The sequence below is a fragment of the Coturnix japonica genome, chromosome Z, assembly GCF_001577835.2.
Source record: "Coturnix japonica isolate 7356 chromosome Z, Coturnix japonica 2.1, whole genome shotgun sequence".
Lineage (NCBI taxonomy): Eukaryota > Metazoa > Chordata > Aves > Galliformes > Phasianidae > Coturnix > Coturnix japonica.
In genome coordinates this window covers 3,864,783-3,879,688 of record NC_029547.1, presented here as the reverse complement: position 1 = coordinate 3,879,688, position 14,906 = coordinate 3,864,783, and the positions used below count along the sequence as shown (strand labels likewise).

Below are 14,906 nucleotides of genomic sequence, written 5' to 3'. Positions count from 1 at the left end.
TTCAATTGAGAAAGTTTCTTATGTACTTATCTACATCTTAATAAGATTCAGATAATAAGCGATTAGACAAGTTAACAATTTCATTTCACAACCTAACAGATAAACACTCACAGCTATTCTATTTGAGATAAATTTCCACTGAATGTCTGACACCACACATCACTAAAACACATCAAGTGATAGTAACTCTATGATCATACCCCATCGGTCACTACTGCCTAAACATGCCAACTGTGTGATGATCCCATAAATGTTCAATGCGCACACATCAAGTGAAAATCCATCAGCACAGTGTATCAAGCAGACACTCACAGTTAGGAAATGATTAGCATTCCATACCTTTGCTATTCATAATGCTCTGTACCAGTGTACCACAGATGACCATAGTTTACTCAGAGCATATATCTCTTGGCTGCAGCACTTTTGTCAACACAACAAACAAAAAGAATGAGAATATTGGTAGAGAGCGTTCAGCCTCTGTTAGCCATAACCACCAACATCCACCTCTGAAAGTACGATGGAACAAACAGAACAAAAATAGGGAGGACAATACATTATCAAGCAGCAAAAAGTACCCATATGTCGTGTAAATTATACAATAAAATATAATGCTAGCAAAATAGTATAATACCTAAGAACTACATTATTCAGATCTTACCTCGAATTGCAAAGGAAAATCAAAGTGTACTTTAATGAAGAACAAAGCTTTACATTAACAAACAGCAAGAACAATAAAAACAATAAAGACATATGCATAGACATTGCTTACAGCTACGCCATTTATAACGCTGCATAACTTCAGAGCTACACGCGAGGTTGGAAATCTGTAAGTATCTAGCCCAAAATGTAGCATCATTGCTAGGACTCTTTTCAGAAGTACAGTGTGCTTAACAATGACCACAAGTTACCACTTGTGTAGCTCCCAACTCGAACGTAGTAAAATATGACAGATTATAATGCGTGGCTGCAGATAGGAACGACCAAAGAACAGGCGAGACAGGAGGAGAGGGAGGGTGACAAGGACATTAGTACAGTCACGCCTATTTGATTACACACAAACATTAATGTGCTGCGTGCGAGATACAACCAGCTTGCTGTTTGACCTGCTTTCATAAGTCATATGCATATACCCCTTCTTCCCCAAAGATTAATCAGCTTTTCCCATTTGAGAGGAGCAAGAGAGATGCAACAATTCTTTTAGTCATCCACATCAGAGGAACCATCAATGATTCAGGAACAACAAACACAGTTTATCGATAGCACGAGAATGAAATAACTAGAGTAAACTAATTCATAGAACTATCCATTAAAGCAGCTGCACAATTTGTTTTGTTAAATAAACATTGGGAGTAAATACTTAAGTAGTAACATATCACATTCAATTCTTATCAGGACACCACTGCTTGAGGAACAAAGGCCTAAATCACTCCTTGATAATAAACTTTATCCCTAGCAAAATAATATCCAGAATCACGCTTGTTACTACCTCTAGTGTCATCCCTTGGTGGAATGATACCAAAGGGTCGAAAGGCGCTGGACTGACTCCCCAGGTAGAACCAAGAGTGGAGTGTCTGGAGTACAGAACCCTGTCGACTATATAAGAAGAAAACCCATATTATCTCCTTAACAGGTAATTTCAACGCTCGCAGAGGCACCACCAGCAACAACAGCTAGTTCACATGCCACGAGCTCACAGCACATCAAGCTGTCTCCCATTCACACACGAAGGAACTGAAATGAAAAATAATAGATAGATGAAGCATCTGTACGCACAGACGAACGATACAATAATAAAACGTAAATAATTAATAGGATAATAACTGGCACAAGAAATAATGAAGAAGATATGGAAGAAAAAAGACAATTTGAAAAATGCAATTATACTAATTAAATTAAATATATAAATGATCGACAAAATGCAACACACTTTTTCTGGCTGTCGAACAACAAACAAACACAAACAAACAAAAAGTTCCCTGCTAACCTTTTATTGCTATCACAACTAGGACATGTAGATGCAAGAACATTTATTCCTTTTCCTTTTTATATATCTTTTCAAAAGGTTCGGCATTATCTTTAATGCAAGATGCAACTTACTTGTTCATGCTCATATTAACCATCATTCAACCGGTAACTCCACAATCTCCATAGTGGACCTTATAAAGATAAGAGCAGAAAAAAAATAGAATCAAATTTTGAAGATCTTAAGCCAATTTAAAGAGAAAATGATACTATTACATTTCTTTGAAGGATTATCTAGGTCAAAATGCTACTGAAGTTCTGCCCTATTCTTTTGTCTTCCAAAAGTCACGAAGTTCCTACTGAATTGTATTATTTACCAGTCCACAGATAATAAACAATGCATAAAAAGCAGAGACAGCAAAAATCTTTTTTCTTTGTGGGTAGTAAACTATTAACATGTACCTAAAACATCTTTTCAGAATTCTACTGACCAAAAACAATTTAGGATAGCTATTCTTGTTAGCAACTGCATAGCAGAAGAGCGTATTCCCTCTTCAGTGGAACATTGAAGTGGTTGTCCTTTATTTAACAGTAACTGTGGTTTAAACGTAATTTGAAGGCCTGAGTCAATAGCCAAGCATTGCTTGTGTTTCATATTTTTATATTGAAGCTGCAGAACTTAGAGCTAAGACATATATCCCAACAACAGAGGAAAGGAGGGACAGCACAGACATAAAAAAGATGACAACCAAATAAAGACCTTTGAATACTACCAAATTCTAGGACGAAAACCACAATATTAAACAAAACAAAAACATAATTGTCAAGTCATCACTGTCAGAATATAAGTATTTCATATATTTGAATACACAAAAAGTATCTCAACATTTGCACCCTTCACCTCATAAAGGACTATTAAGGACGTAGTTTCGGTTTAAGTATTTATCAATGTTAGCTTTGTCTTTCCTTGATTCTCCTACTGGCAAAAGCCAATAGATATAGCACGATATATCCATTATGAAATGTCAAGACACCAATTCACCAAATTAATCTTGTTTGTTCTGAAGGTGGCTACCTACTTTTTTAAAAACCCACAACTGCACTTGTGACATCCCTCTACTTTAAGATGTGTTTAAGATTTGCTAAATAAAAGAAAATCTTGAGGACTTGCCACAAAGCTTAAATAATCTCTCTATAAGAAGCAAGGCGTTTCTTAAGCTATGCAAGATAAAACGTCAGTGCATCTGTCGTTGATTTATTGTCTTAAAATTAATAAGGTGGAAATAATTTTTCTAATTTAATACTCCTTAAAAAGCCACTTCGCTAGGATTATAAACTGCTACATTTCCTTCTATAACTGAAAAATGACATGGATGGGTTTGAGACACAGCAAGACAGAAATCTTTGCTGTGAATCAAAAGAGAGCAATAAATATAAGCATACAAGTGTGGAAACCAACGGCAAAAATAATCGAAAGCACTGCTTGGTGAGGTCAGAAGTTGAAGAAAATATATAGGACTGGTATCCTTAGATAAGATGTTTAACAGGACCTAAACACTGGGGATAAGTATTCTGATCAACCACTAGTTTGAAGTGCTTCCTGTATCAATTATAACCCAACCACTTTTCTGAGCAGGCAGAAATTCAAATCCAGACTTGTTTGGCAAGCATAAACTCATACTTTCATACTTGCATGAACCCAACCAAAGCCATATGCAGGACTTTTTCTAAATTAAATGCTCTGAAAAACCAGTGTGGAAGGCCTGATTTAACCATGCAGAAAAGTGATGTGTAAACTCTTGGGCAGAGGCCAAAAATTAGAAGTTTTAAAAAAAAAAGCCATAATTTTAACCCTAGCTTTCCAACATCATACAGTTGACTGATAACCTTTACACATTTTCATCTATGACATACAGCTTTAAAATCTTCAACATTTATTTATTAACCACAAAAAAATATTTGCTTATTAATTGTTCTTTTCTTAAAGAAACATGAAAATTAGTCAAAAATGAAACTCCAGTCTGGCACTCCTATGAGCATGGAAAGAAATACCTCAATTCACCTGTTTCAAAAAAGAATGTGAAGCTCTTTCTAAATTTAATCCAGCAGCCGGTTCCCTCTTAGACAGCCACTCAGTAACATTAATAACTATTATATCTCTATATCTTATCTTTCATGACTAAAATTACCGCCATTATTGTTAAGGAATAGAGTAGGAGAGATATCTAAAGCAGGGTCCGTAATCACTCACTCTTCCTACATCAAATTGAGCTTCTGAAAGGATATACATAAATTATTATTCTAGAAGGCAAGAAAGGCTAATTGGAAGCCAATCAGCGTCTACAATGCCTAGATAAAAATATGCTCTGTAATTTATACATTATAAAACAGGGAGATAGGTGATATCGGAAGGTTCCCTTTTGTTTGAATTTAAGAGTGTAATCACGGAAAACTAGGACATGTAGAAACAACAGAGGTAGCAAAGTAAAACCTCTCCTGTTTCGTCGTTGCTGCGCTTTACTTTTACAACAAAAAAAAAAACAACCACAAAAAATATTGTAACCACAAGGAAAATTTCTGATTTTTTGATTGTGAAAATTGAGTGCAAACAGGATCAAAGAGCACTTCAGGTTTAGATAGGCTCTGACACACCAGAAAATTGATGCAGGGCTAATGGTGCATACTCTTTGATAAAAATATTAAATGTCCCAAATGTTATTAGAAGCTTTTCAGTGATTCAGATACATCTGCTTTTACATATTAGGCTGCGCCATTTGAACACTACTGTAGAGAGTGATATTATCATATGACTCCCAGTTGATTTTTAAAGGGCTCCACCCAGGTAAGAAAAATGCAGAGAGCACTCCTAGGATCAACAGAAAAGATCAGGACACAACAGGACTGGAACCCACGAGGAGAAAAGGAAAGCCATTACACAAAATCAAGGAAAAAAATAATTGAAGCACTTATAAAACAAGTAATTGGTCTACATTTGCATTAAGAGCTAAAAATTAAAAACAGTTAGCAATTTTTTAATCTTATTATCACATGTTTAATAAAAAAATTTTAATGTACTAACAACAAGAACAACACTCATGCACGAACCATTGTGAAACACTTCGATAAGAACCTAATTTCTTTTGTCTGCAATTTTCGAGAAGAAGCATGGTTTCAATCATTCTTATAGGAAGGGGGAATGGGACCATACATAAACCAGGTTGACTAGCCCTCCAAACCCTAAGGAGAATTAGTTCAGTAAACATCTCAAGATTCTCAGAACAAGAATGTTGGATATTTATACAGAACGGTAACCAATTCTTGGGAAAACCACGGGATAACTTTACCCAACTACATTTGGTTTGCCATGAAACAAGATACATAGAGGAAGAACAACTTCCTCACTTCAAAAATTCACGCATCTCTACATACTTATCTGATTTTGCCTTATTCCAAAATGCTCACACTCCATACTCAGCAAAATACTGTCACTGCATCTAAGTCGATTTATTCTACTAATAGATAAATGAAAATTATATTATTTTAATCACAATAATTGGACAATTAGTCTTGCACTAGCATCCATACAGTCCTTTCTTGAGAGGAGGGAGTCGCGAGCGTGCGCGAGTGAGCCACCAAGTTGAACTCAATAGTTAGGGTAAACACGATGGAATAGAAAGTCCATCAAACATAGAAAGAGATAAAAGTAGAACTTAATACCCTAATCTCTTGAAAATACACACCTAATGAACCTCATCATTATTGATTCTATGGCATTACAGAGAAAATGCATCTCAATCAGCCAGCGGAGCGCGAACATACACTTCCAAAATAACCTCAACTGCCTGAGAGCTTATCATCCAACGAGACAATTTATTAGAACTACACAGCCAAAACTTGATGCTGTGAATCACTTTTCTAAGGTTTGTTCCAGACAGCCAGTTCAACCTCCAGTGAAGATCAAATTTATCCTGATATTGAACCTGAACACCACTCACCTGTTCACACGACATCTGCGTCGTTGCCATTTGGCTTCCTATCCACTGGAAATCCACCACCGAGAGAGGAGGATACAGCTTTGACCTTCTCCGGTTACATTTCTCATTCATGAGAAGAACTGTGAGACAGCAACTGAAGTCATTCCTATTATCCTCTTATTCTCCTAGACTTAAACAGAAATTTAAAGAGGACTTGATTTTTCATCACACTTGACTACTTATTACATCATATAACCCACTCTAGGACTCTTATGAATTAGAATTCTTCTAATTGGACACTATCCAAGAGACTCTTTATGAGTCACTTTTCTGTACGTGCCGATTGACCCAAAAAGACTGCCAACATAATAAATGTGAGAGACAATGAGGCTGAATCAACAAAGCAAGGGTGAGAAGCCAGAGCACATCACTTCCCACAGCTGCCCGGCAAATCTGTCATAATGATTAAGGATATAAACCCAAAGATTAACTCGTCGTTCCAAGACGTGATCAGTGGAGCGGCATCCATATCCAGCAGGAACCCCCGACCAGAGGAGCAGAAGCCTCCGGCAGCTCTCACAGGAAAGCAAGCTTGATAGCAAGCCCGTGACGGACGTGTGGCTGTCCTCCAACCGGCACGGATAGGCAGAGATTTGTAAACCTGGAACAAGGAGGACAGGTGCTCAGTCCTCTAGAGAACGGAACAGGGGGAGCACGGTTCGTGCACGATAGCGTGAATTCTCCTAGTATTCAGACTCTGCTGATAGATGATTTGGAATCGACCATGGTTAGCTCCCCGACAGCAAAGGCTGTTAAGCCACGAAATAACTGAGGAGCCAGACAAAGGTCCCAAAGAGCTACTCAGGAAATGGGAGGCACGACAACCCAAGAAGGACTGCAGAGACACCAGGAACTGAGGTCCCTACAACATTATCCAATATAGGAAGGCGCTGAGCAAAAGAAGCGTCGAGAGAGGAAAAACTCAGACTGAAGCCCCGCAGCCCGACATGCTGAGTCTGATTGCAGGTCTACATCATGTACAGTGGGAGTGCACAGAAGCCTGGCCACTTGCCAAGTGCTGGGTGAGGGAGCAGATATCTATAAGTAATGAAATTGTGTTTCAGCTGGCGAATCCAGGTAGAGACTAAACTTGCTCAGGCCTCGTAGTTGACCTGAGGGAGGCATAGTGGGAACGGCGCATGTATTGATCTAAAAAAGAGTGTGAATGAGGGAGATTCGACTGTAGACGAGTCAGTCCCGCTCAGCCTCAGGTTCCTTCTGCACCCACAAGCTGCAGAGACGTCTAGTGGAGCATGCTCAGCCCCCGCCAACCTACACAAAACAGGTGGTAAAAGGGGAACCAGCCAAGCTGACAGCACTGCGTTGAGCCCCCTGTATCCTCTGCTTCCCCCCAGCAGCAATTATGAGAAAAGGGAGGAGGAAGATGGAAACCGGGTACCTGCTTGAGCAGACGGGTCATCCCACAAATCCACGACCATACCACCGGACCTCACACAGATGCCTCTGCGTAACAGATTATGAGGGCCCATGGAAACGTTGAGAAGGGGACATAGTAGAGGAGTGAGAAGAACCAGGCTATCAAACCCATGACGGTCTTCTCTAGGCCGAAGCGGTCAACCCACACAGCGTCCCCTCGTTCATAACCATAAAAGACCCACACGGGTGGAATATAATGTCTTGATAACATATCTCCTATCTGCAAAAGGTAGAGAGCGGAGACCCTATATGCTGTTCTCAACCTTACCCGCAGAAGAAGATGTGCTGCCTTTCCTGAAGGGGCATGCGTCAGAACATATATTCACCAAGATAACATTTCCTCTAGGCTGATCAAGCTATCACAGATTACTGACACCACGTGAGTAATACAATTTCAGGCCTGGACAGGCAAGGAAGGTTGGACAAGGAAAATGCCTGACCTATTTAGAAGAAAATAAAGACCTTCAGACGGGAAAATAAGCAAATACATTGAAGGAGCCGGGGTCAGAGTGTTTCTATCATTCTATGCCTGTGAAGTGATACAGGGAAAGGATTACAAGGGAAGGAATACCGAAAATTAACCACAAACTTCTTAATAGATGCGCTATACTAAAGAAGCTGGAGCTCGCACACACACGAAATTTTGCGCTTTTTTGACCATGCGGGCAATCTAAAACCACATGCAACCTGGCATGATGGCTGGCATGATGTCTATATCTATCTCTCCCTGAATGTGAGAGAGGAGTATTAGCTGGAAGAAGTTACGCAGACATTCATTACAGGTCTCTTAAACTAGGAACGAAGGGCGGACGGCGGGAAAATTAAAGGAGCATACTAGCGGTTAGGACGAGCTATTCGAGGGGCATCCAATGGACACCAGTACTCCCGTGGACGCATCCCGAGTGCAAAAGGACAGGAGTCAGGCGGGGAGATTGGCATACTGGAGGATAGCTGCTGGTTCTAGTGGAATTCTCAATCCCTTATAAAGGATGGCGAAAGACGGACAACACACGGCTAGAAAGTGACCTTTCATAGCAATGCACGCAAGCCTGAAAGTAAACAAAGACAGGAAGGAACTGATACTGTAGCATGCAACCTATTAAGTACTACCACTTGTGTTGCTATCAACAGGTAAACATGGTAGGGATGACTAATGCCGCAATTGTGATACTGCCATAAAACTCTAACAAGAAAGGGGGGGGGCTATTTAGACGCTTTAGGTAGAGATAGGCGAGGTAGGAAGGGTGGGGAAGTTGCTTCTCTATTTCATGAGATTGGATTTAAACCTGTAGGAGCTCCCCATGAGAAACAGTCAGGAACAGGTTGACGAGCCTGTGCGCGTTAAGGATTAAAAGAGATGGGACTAATAAAGTGTCAGCTGGTATTCCACACACACAGGCCATCCTGATCAAGGGGAGGCTGGTGACTATGTGCGTGTGTCTTGCTCCAGATTTGTTGAGGCGTCTGGCTTCCACGTGCTCTTGTCCTGTGGGGGACTTCAACTATCCGGACATTTGTTTGGAAAAACAAACACTGGTGAGCTTTGCAAGAGCCCAGAAGGCTCTTGGGAAAATCCATATGATGATAGCTTTCTGCGTTCAGGTATTGGACCATACCGGACCAGAGGTGAAGCGCTGCTGGAAACCCTGGCTGCTCACCACAAAACACGGAAAAGATCATCGAAGGGCGTCAAGGTTGGAGAGCTTGCTGGGCTCCAGCGCACCATGCCCTGGTTGCCAGTTTGTGAATCTGTTCCAAAGGCGAATGTGGCGCCTGGCAAAAGAGCAAGCCTTCTCAATGGACATGGACTGGCCAAAATCCCCTGGGGCGCACCTGCCCTCAAGACAAGGACGTTGAGGAGAGCCTGGCTGCTCTTCATAGGATGCCTGAGCAGCCAAAGGAGCTCAGTCCATTCCCCTGAAATAAGAAAGTGGCAGCCAGGCCGAGGATAAGAAAACCGTTAGTGGGCTCAGGCAAGGACCATGCTGAGATCAAAACGAGGGTTGCGAAGAAAAGGGATGTACAAAGACTCTTTTGAGAAAAACAAGGCACTAGATCAACCTGCGAAGAGATCACCAGGCGATGCCGTCCGGACTTGCAAACAATGGATCAGGAAAGCCAAAGTGCAGCAGAACTGAAAACTTGGTGAGGGGACATGAAAAATAATTAAGAAAAACCTTCTAACAGGTACATTGGCCCAGAAGAGGAACAGGCGTCAAAAATGGGCATACCCTACTGTTTGGTAAATTTAAAAGGAGAACTGGCTGCAACAGATGATAGAGAAAGCTGAAGGTAGCTGAATGAAGTTACAACAACAACACACAATACACATTCATTGGTGGGCCAGGATTCTAGGCTTTTCACAAGTCCCTAAAGCCCTTGCATCCCATACCTCTATGGTGAGGACCAAGGGAGTAAATCCAATCTCTCCCAACTGAAATTAAGGGTTTAGAGGAAAGTCAAGGAGCTGGCCTCCTAATATACTGAATGTAGTAACAAAGTCTATGGGGCCCACGGGAATTTTTGGCCCGGCATTGGGGGGCCACCCTATCCCAAGGGGTCCTGACAGGAGCATGGGCCTAGGGATGGTTGCTGGAAAGCCGCATCTCCATTCCAATTTGACGAAGTCCGTGAGCTGTCAGGTAGACAGTCCCGGAGGAAGGGTCACGTCCACCTCCCAGATACAAAAAGGGGAGCAGGGAGGACCGGGGAACTACAGGCCGGTGAGTTCACCTCTGTGCCATGGGAAATTCATGGAACAGATCCTTCTGGACAACCATGCTGATCACATAAAGAGCGAACACGTGAAATCCGAGACAAAGCCAGCCACGGCTTCACCAAGGGGAAGGTCATTGCTTTAGTGAATTAGGGTTTTAATGGTGTTAAGTAGGAGGGGCGCTGTTGAAGTTGCTGATAATACTAAAAGACTGAGAGCTTCTCAGTAATAAAAGAAAATCTCGGACATCATGCGTAAAGAAACTGTGATATACTTGCCAGAAATGGAGAAAAATAGTCACGAAAATAAACCTGTGCTATAAATTAAAGATGTGCCCCAGTGCGCAAGTGGTAGCGAATGCGTGTTGCAACATCAGGGAGGCCCCTGGGTTCGGATATCCCCCCTTGTGGCGCAAAGTGCGGTAGAAGTGCCACTGGGCTACACAGGAGGGCTCTGAATCCCGCCGGTTCGAGCGAACGTGCGATGAGGTGCGGTGTTGCCAAACCCGGTCGCTACTCAATCCCGCACTGCAGACTCTATACTGTTGGCTAATCCACTGATAGTATGGCCATTCGGCACTACTTTCAACAGTGTGTCAGTTCGCTGCGTGACATAGCATCCATCCCAGTGGTCTTACCGTGGTCAAACCCTCAGCATACCCTTGCATTGTGTCCCATCGCTCCAATCCACTCCTCCGGGCCCCTAATCAGCAATCAACTGCTGCCTTTCCTCTTGGTAACGTACCGCAGATGCTTCTTCAGAGCTCATATAGCATGGACTTCCTTCCTCCCCTCAGCAGCTCTCCTTGCAGCTCATCTGCATTCCTTACTGAGATACTGGCTTGCTTCCAGAACCAGCTGCCTGCAAGACAAAAGAGAAAAAGGGAAAGGTGGGATTCATGCAATGCAATACCCGAGGCTACGTCACACCACCACATATGTGCAGCCTCAGGAAGTTCAGCTGCACTACAGCCTTTGTCAGAATGGAAACAGGCACTGTTCAATTAAGTGTGACCTCCAAAGGCATTTGTCACAGGTCAGAAATAGCGCACTGCAAATCGATCACTTCACTGCAGGTGGTATACCTCCAAAATTCTTTTGCTTTTGGAAAATGGTGGACACGGAATTGAAGGACACCAGAAAAGTGACATCTACTTGCCTGCAGATAGTTAAGCTTGAAAACAGGACTTGAGCAATAACTCTGTGGCCCAAGCATTAAAGCACACCAAGCAGAAGGGCATTTACAGGGACATGCGAGGCACACCAGGGGTTAAGGACTGGAGGTGGTCAGGGCTGCATCAGATGTACAAACACACACACAACAATTCATATATCTCTAGTATCTCATCTCAAGGAATGTCAGGCCTGGCAAATAACCGCCACCTAAGTCAGGACCCCTGAGCTTCAGGAGAGTCAGCTTGCAGGGGCGTTCAAAGAACTATTGATGAGAGCCACCAGAAAACTGCTGGTAGGGCAAAGGAATGGAAAAAAAGGATGGGTAAACGTTCTCAGAAATACTTTCTTAAAGCTTGGAGCTCCAAGCTCCATCCCGAACACACAAAATTCCAGCAGAGCGAGGCAGGGAAAGCAAGCATGCTTTGAACCTGCTGGTTACAGGGAGCAACAAGAAGGAAATGAAGGAACAGCGGAAACAGAGACATCCAGCCCTCTTCACTTTGCGGCCTTCTACAGTGGAGTGACAAGCATCAGTGGGGGAAAGGAAAAGCAACTAGACCATCACTCAGCCAGACTTTGGCAGGCCTTTCATTTGACTAAGGTTTCCTGATAGCACTCATGTGAACAAATTCTACCACTGAGCAACAACCACCTGAAGCCCCCACTCACCTCAGCAGAGGTCACCTGTTAACCCCATCCTTCCACCTAATCCATTACACACGCACACACGTGCACCACTCTGCCCTTTTTGCCACATCCATATGCACACGCCACATTTGTGTGTCCTCAGTTTCATTCACAGACATGCTGCAAACAATCCCTGGAACACGTGGGAACACGTACGTGCCTACACCTTCCACAAACATCCCTTTGTGTGCACCTGTGTGCAACCCAACTCCTCAGCACACCCCTGTGCAAGCACACATTTGTGCCACCGCATCCACGCACTATCCATGTGCTCACACACACTCACGTGTCTGCTTCCCTTAGAGCAGCCCTGTGTGCACACACACAGACACATGTGTAAAACCTTCCTTTCACTCCCAAAGTGCACGCACACACTGGTACCACAGTGTCCTTGCGCAACTCCAACACTCTGCACACCCCTGTGCACTCATATATGTGCATGCTCGTCCTTGCACACATACCCACAGACCTACACACACCTGAGCAACCCCACTGGTTTGTACACTCATGGACACAAATGTGTGTGCAACACCATCCATGCACAAATACACACACAAACACACACACACACACACAAACTCGTGGAACCCCACTGCTTTGCACAATCCTGTGCACACTCACGTGTGTCATGCACTGATTTCCCAGCCAGTCCTCATAGGGTCTCTTACTTAGGACGGGAGTGTAGGGGAGCAGCCAGAAGCTGTTTGCATTCCCTGCTGTCTGCTGGGCAGCTTTGCTGGAGATGCTTGGGTTGCTTTGTTTTTCCTTGGGAGGTGGGAAGGAGCTTTGGGTTGGAGGCACATCCCGTGCCAGAGCATCCCAATGGCACGTGTGGGATCAGCAGGTCTGTCAGAGAAGTGGGTGAGGTTGCACACCAAGCTGCAGCAGATGAAGGGGAGGAGGTCCCAGCACAGCTCTGCACCATGCTCTGCCACACTGGGCAGCTTGTTCCTGGCTCAGCAGCGTCATCAGACAAGAAGCAGGGAAGGAAATCAAGGATGGGGGGTACCATCAAACGCAGTTAGTGCATGCCTGTGCAAGACAAACAGACCCAGAGCTTGCGGGTTATTCCTGCTTTTGTAGCATTTGTGTGCTGTAGCTGAGCAAAAGGTTCTGCTGCTTGAATCTTCTTCTGCAAGAGCCACCTACCGGTAAATGTCTGCAGGGATGGAGGATGTGACAGAAAGCATTTGTCTCCATGACAGCGTAGTTACACTTGGTCTAGAGAGTGAGAGAGGCAGGCAGCACTGCCTGATGTTGGTCAGGGTGAGCTCCTCCTGCCGCAGCGCGATGATGGCAGGGCTGGAGATGATCTGCAAAGCCAGCTTAAAAGTGGGAGACAGGAGTGAACACGGCGGGAGGACAGAGGTGTTAGGGAGCAGCCACGGCATCAAAGAGCATCAAAAGGCCCTGAAAAGCATCACAGCCACAGCCAGGAAGCTTGGGGTTTTCATGAGCAGCATCCAGGATGCTAGAGATTATTTGCTCCCATACAAAATGGTAGAGATCTTGCTGCAGACATCCCAAAGCCAGGCAAAATGGGAACCCAGAGCTCTGCCTGCACGAACCCCACAGCCATAGCATTGCAAGCTGAGCTGCCTTGCTGTTTGTTGCATTCATCCCAATCCCTGTGATTGAAGACTCAGAATGCAGTCGAGGCGATGACTGAGCATGAGAGTGACTTTATTCAATAAAAGACAGGAGGGCTTGAGAGGTCAAGGGTGAAGATGGGACTCATCCTTTCTTGTCATCATGAGAGTGGCTCAGAGCTCGTGCTGTTGCCCGGAGCCTGGGACTGGTGGCCTGATTCTACGCCCCCCTCCAAGATGCTCAGCTTCACCTCACTGATGCTGCCCTGCTCCTGCATGGTGGTGCTGCTGCTGGGACACTCGGGCTGTGCTTGGGATGGGCAGCACTGCAAAGGCGCTGGGTCCAGGCAGGTGACTGCTGTGTCTGGCAGGCTCAGGTCAGGAGCTTCAGCAGAGCCAGGAGATATGAGAGCATGAACGTGGATGAGCCCCTTGTGTCCATCACTGTTACCATGTGGAAGGCTGTCATCCGAATTGCAGCGATTCATGCTTAATAAGAACTCTCCATTGATGGAAAGACACTGCTTGGTTTGGATCTTTGGGGTTGACAAGGGCTCGAATCACCTAGGAAGGCATAGAAACACAAGGGTTAGTTTCAAACATTTGCAAGTTGAATCATGAAAGGTTGTTGATACTTGGTAATAGAGTGGCGGCAGGAAGAAGCAAATAGGCTTCAAGCAACAGAGCCACTGTCTTGAAAGTGATCCTCATTCAGGTCCAGCTCGTGTGTTGACAAGAGACTCATTTGGGAAAGACAGGGGTCAACTGAAGATGTCAGGCACGGGCTTGAACGCCAGAAGGAGGTACAAGCCCACTGAAAGCATGAATTCTACCTGTGTTGCTGACAAGCAGTGTTTTGTAAGCTGGACTTGCACCCTTACCTGCCAGGACCAAGACTTCTGCTTCAGAGGCCGCACTGCTCTGCAGTTGGCGTTTGGCCACAGGGGATGGTTTGCCCAGGCAGAAGCAGGAACGCCAACTGCCAGCTCGTGACTCCTTCCACTTGCAGGGCACACTTGGTCTGGAGAGAGAAAATAGATCATGATGTCAGTCATGGTGCAGGGAAAGGGAAGAGCTGCACCAAGCCCTTGCCACAGTTTGCCCGTTCCTGGCACTGCCTGCACTGCACTGCCTGGTTTCTGCTGAAACAAAGCTTAGAAATGCGCTCTTTTTCAAACAGCAGAGGACGCTTCCATTCCCACAGCTCAGCCCTGAAGTCCTGCTGGCTACATTCCTCACAACCATGTCAAGCAAGATGCGGAGCATGTGAGCAAAGGCCCAGCTGGACAGGACAGGACAACTGGCA

The 14,906-nt window shown here is 44.2% G+C and overlaps 1 protein-coding gene across 1 annotated transcript in view; it reads right to left on the bottom strand.

The window, feature by feature from the left end:
• Window positions 1-14,906, bottom strand: part of LOC107305732 (rho GTPase-activating protein 32-like) — a 964,878-nt gene that overhangs the window by 944,751 nt on the left and 5,221 nt on the right. The window lies entirely within an intron of this gene.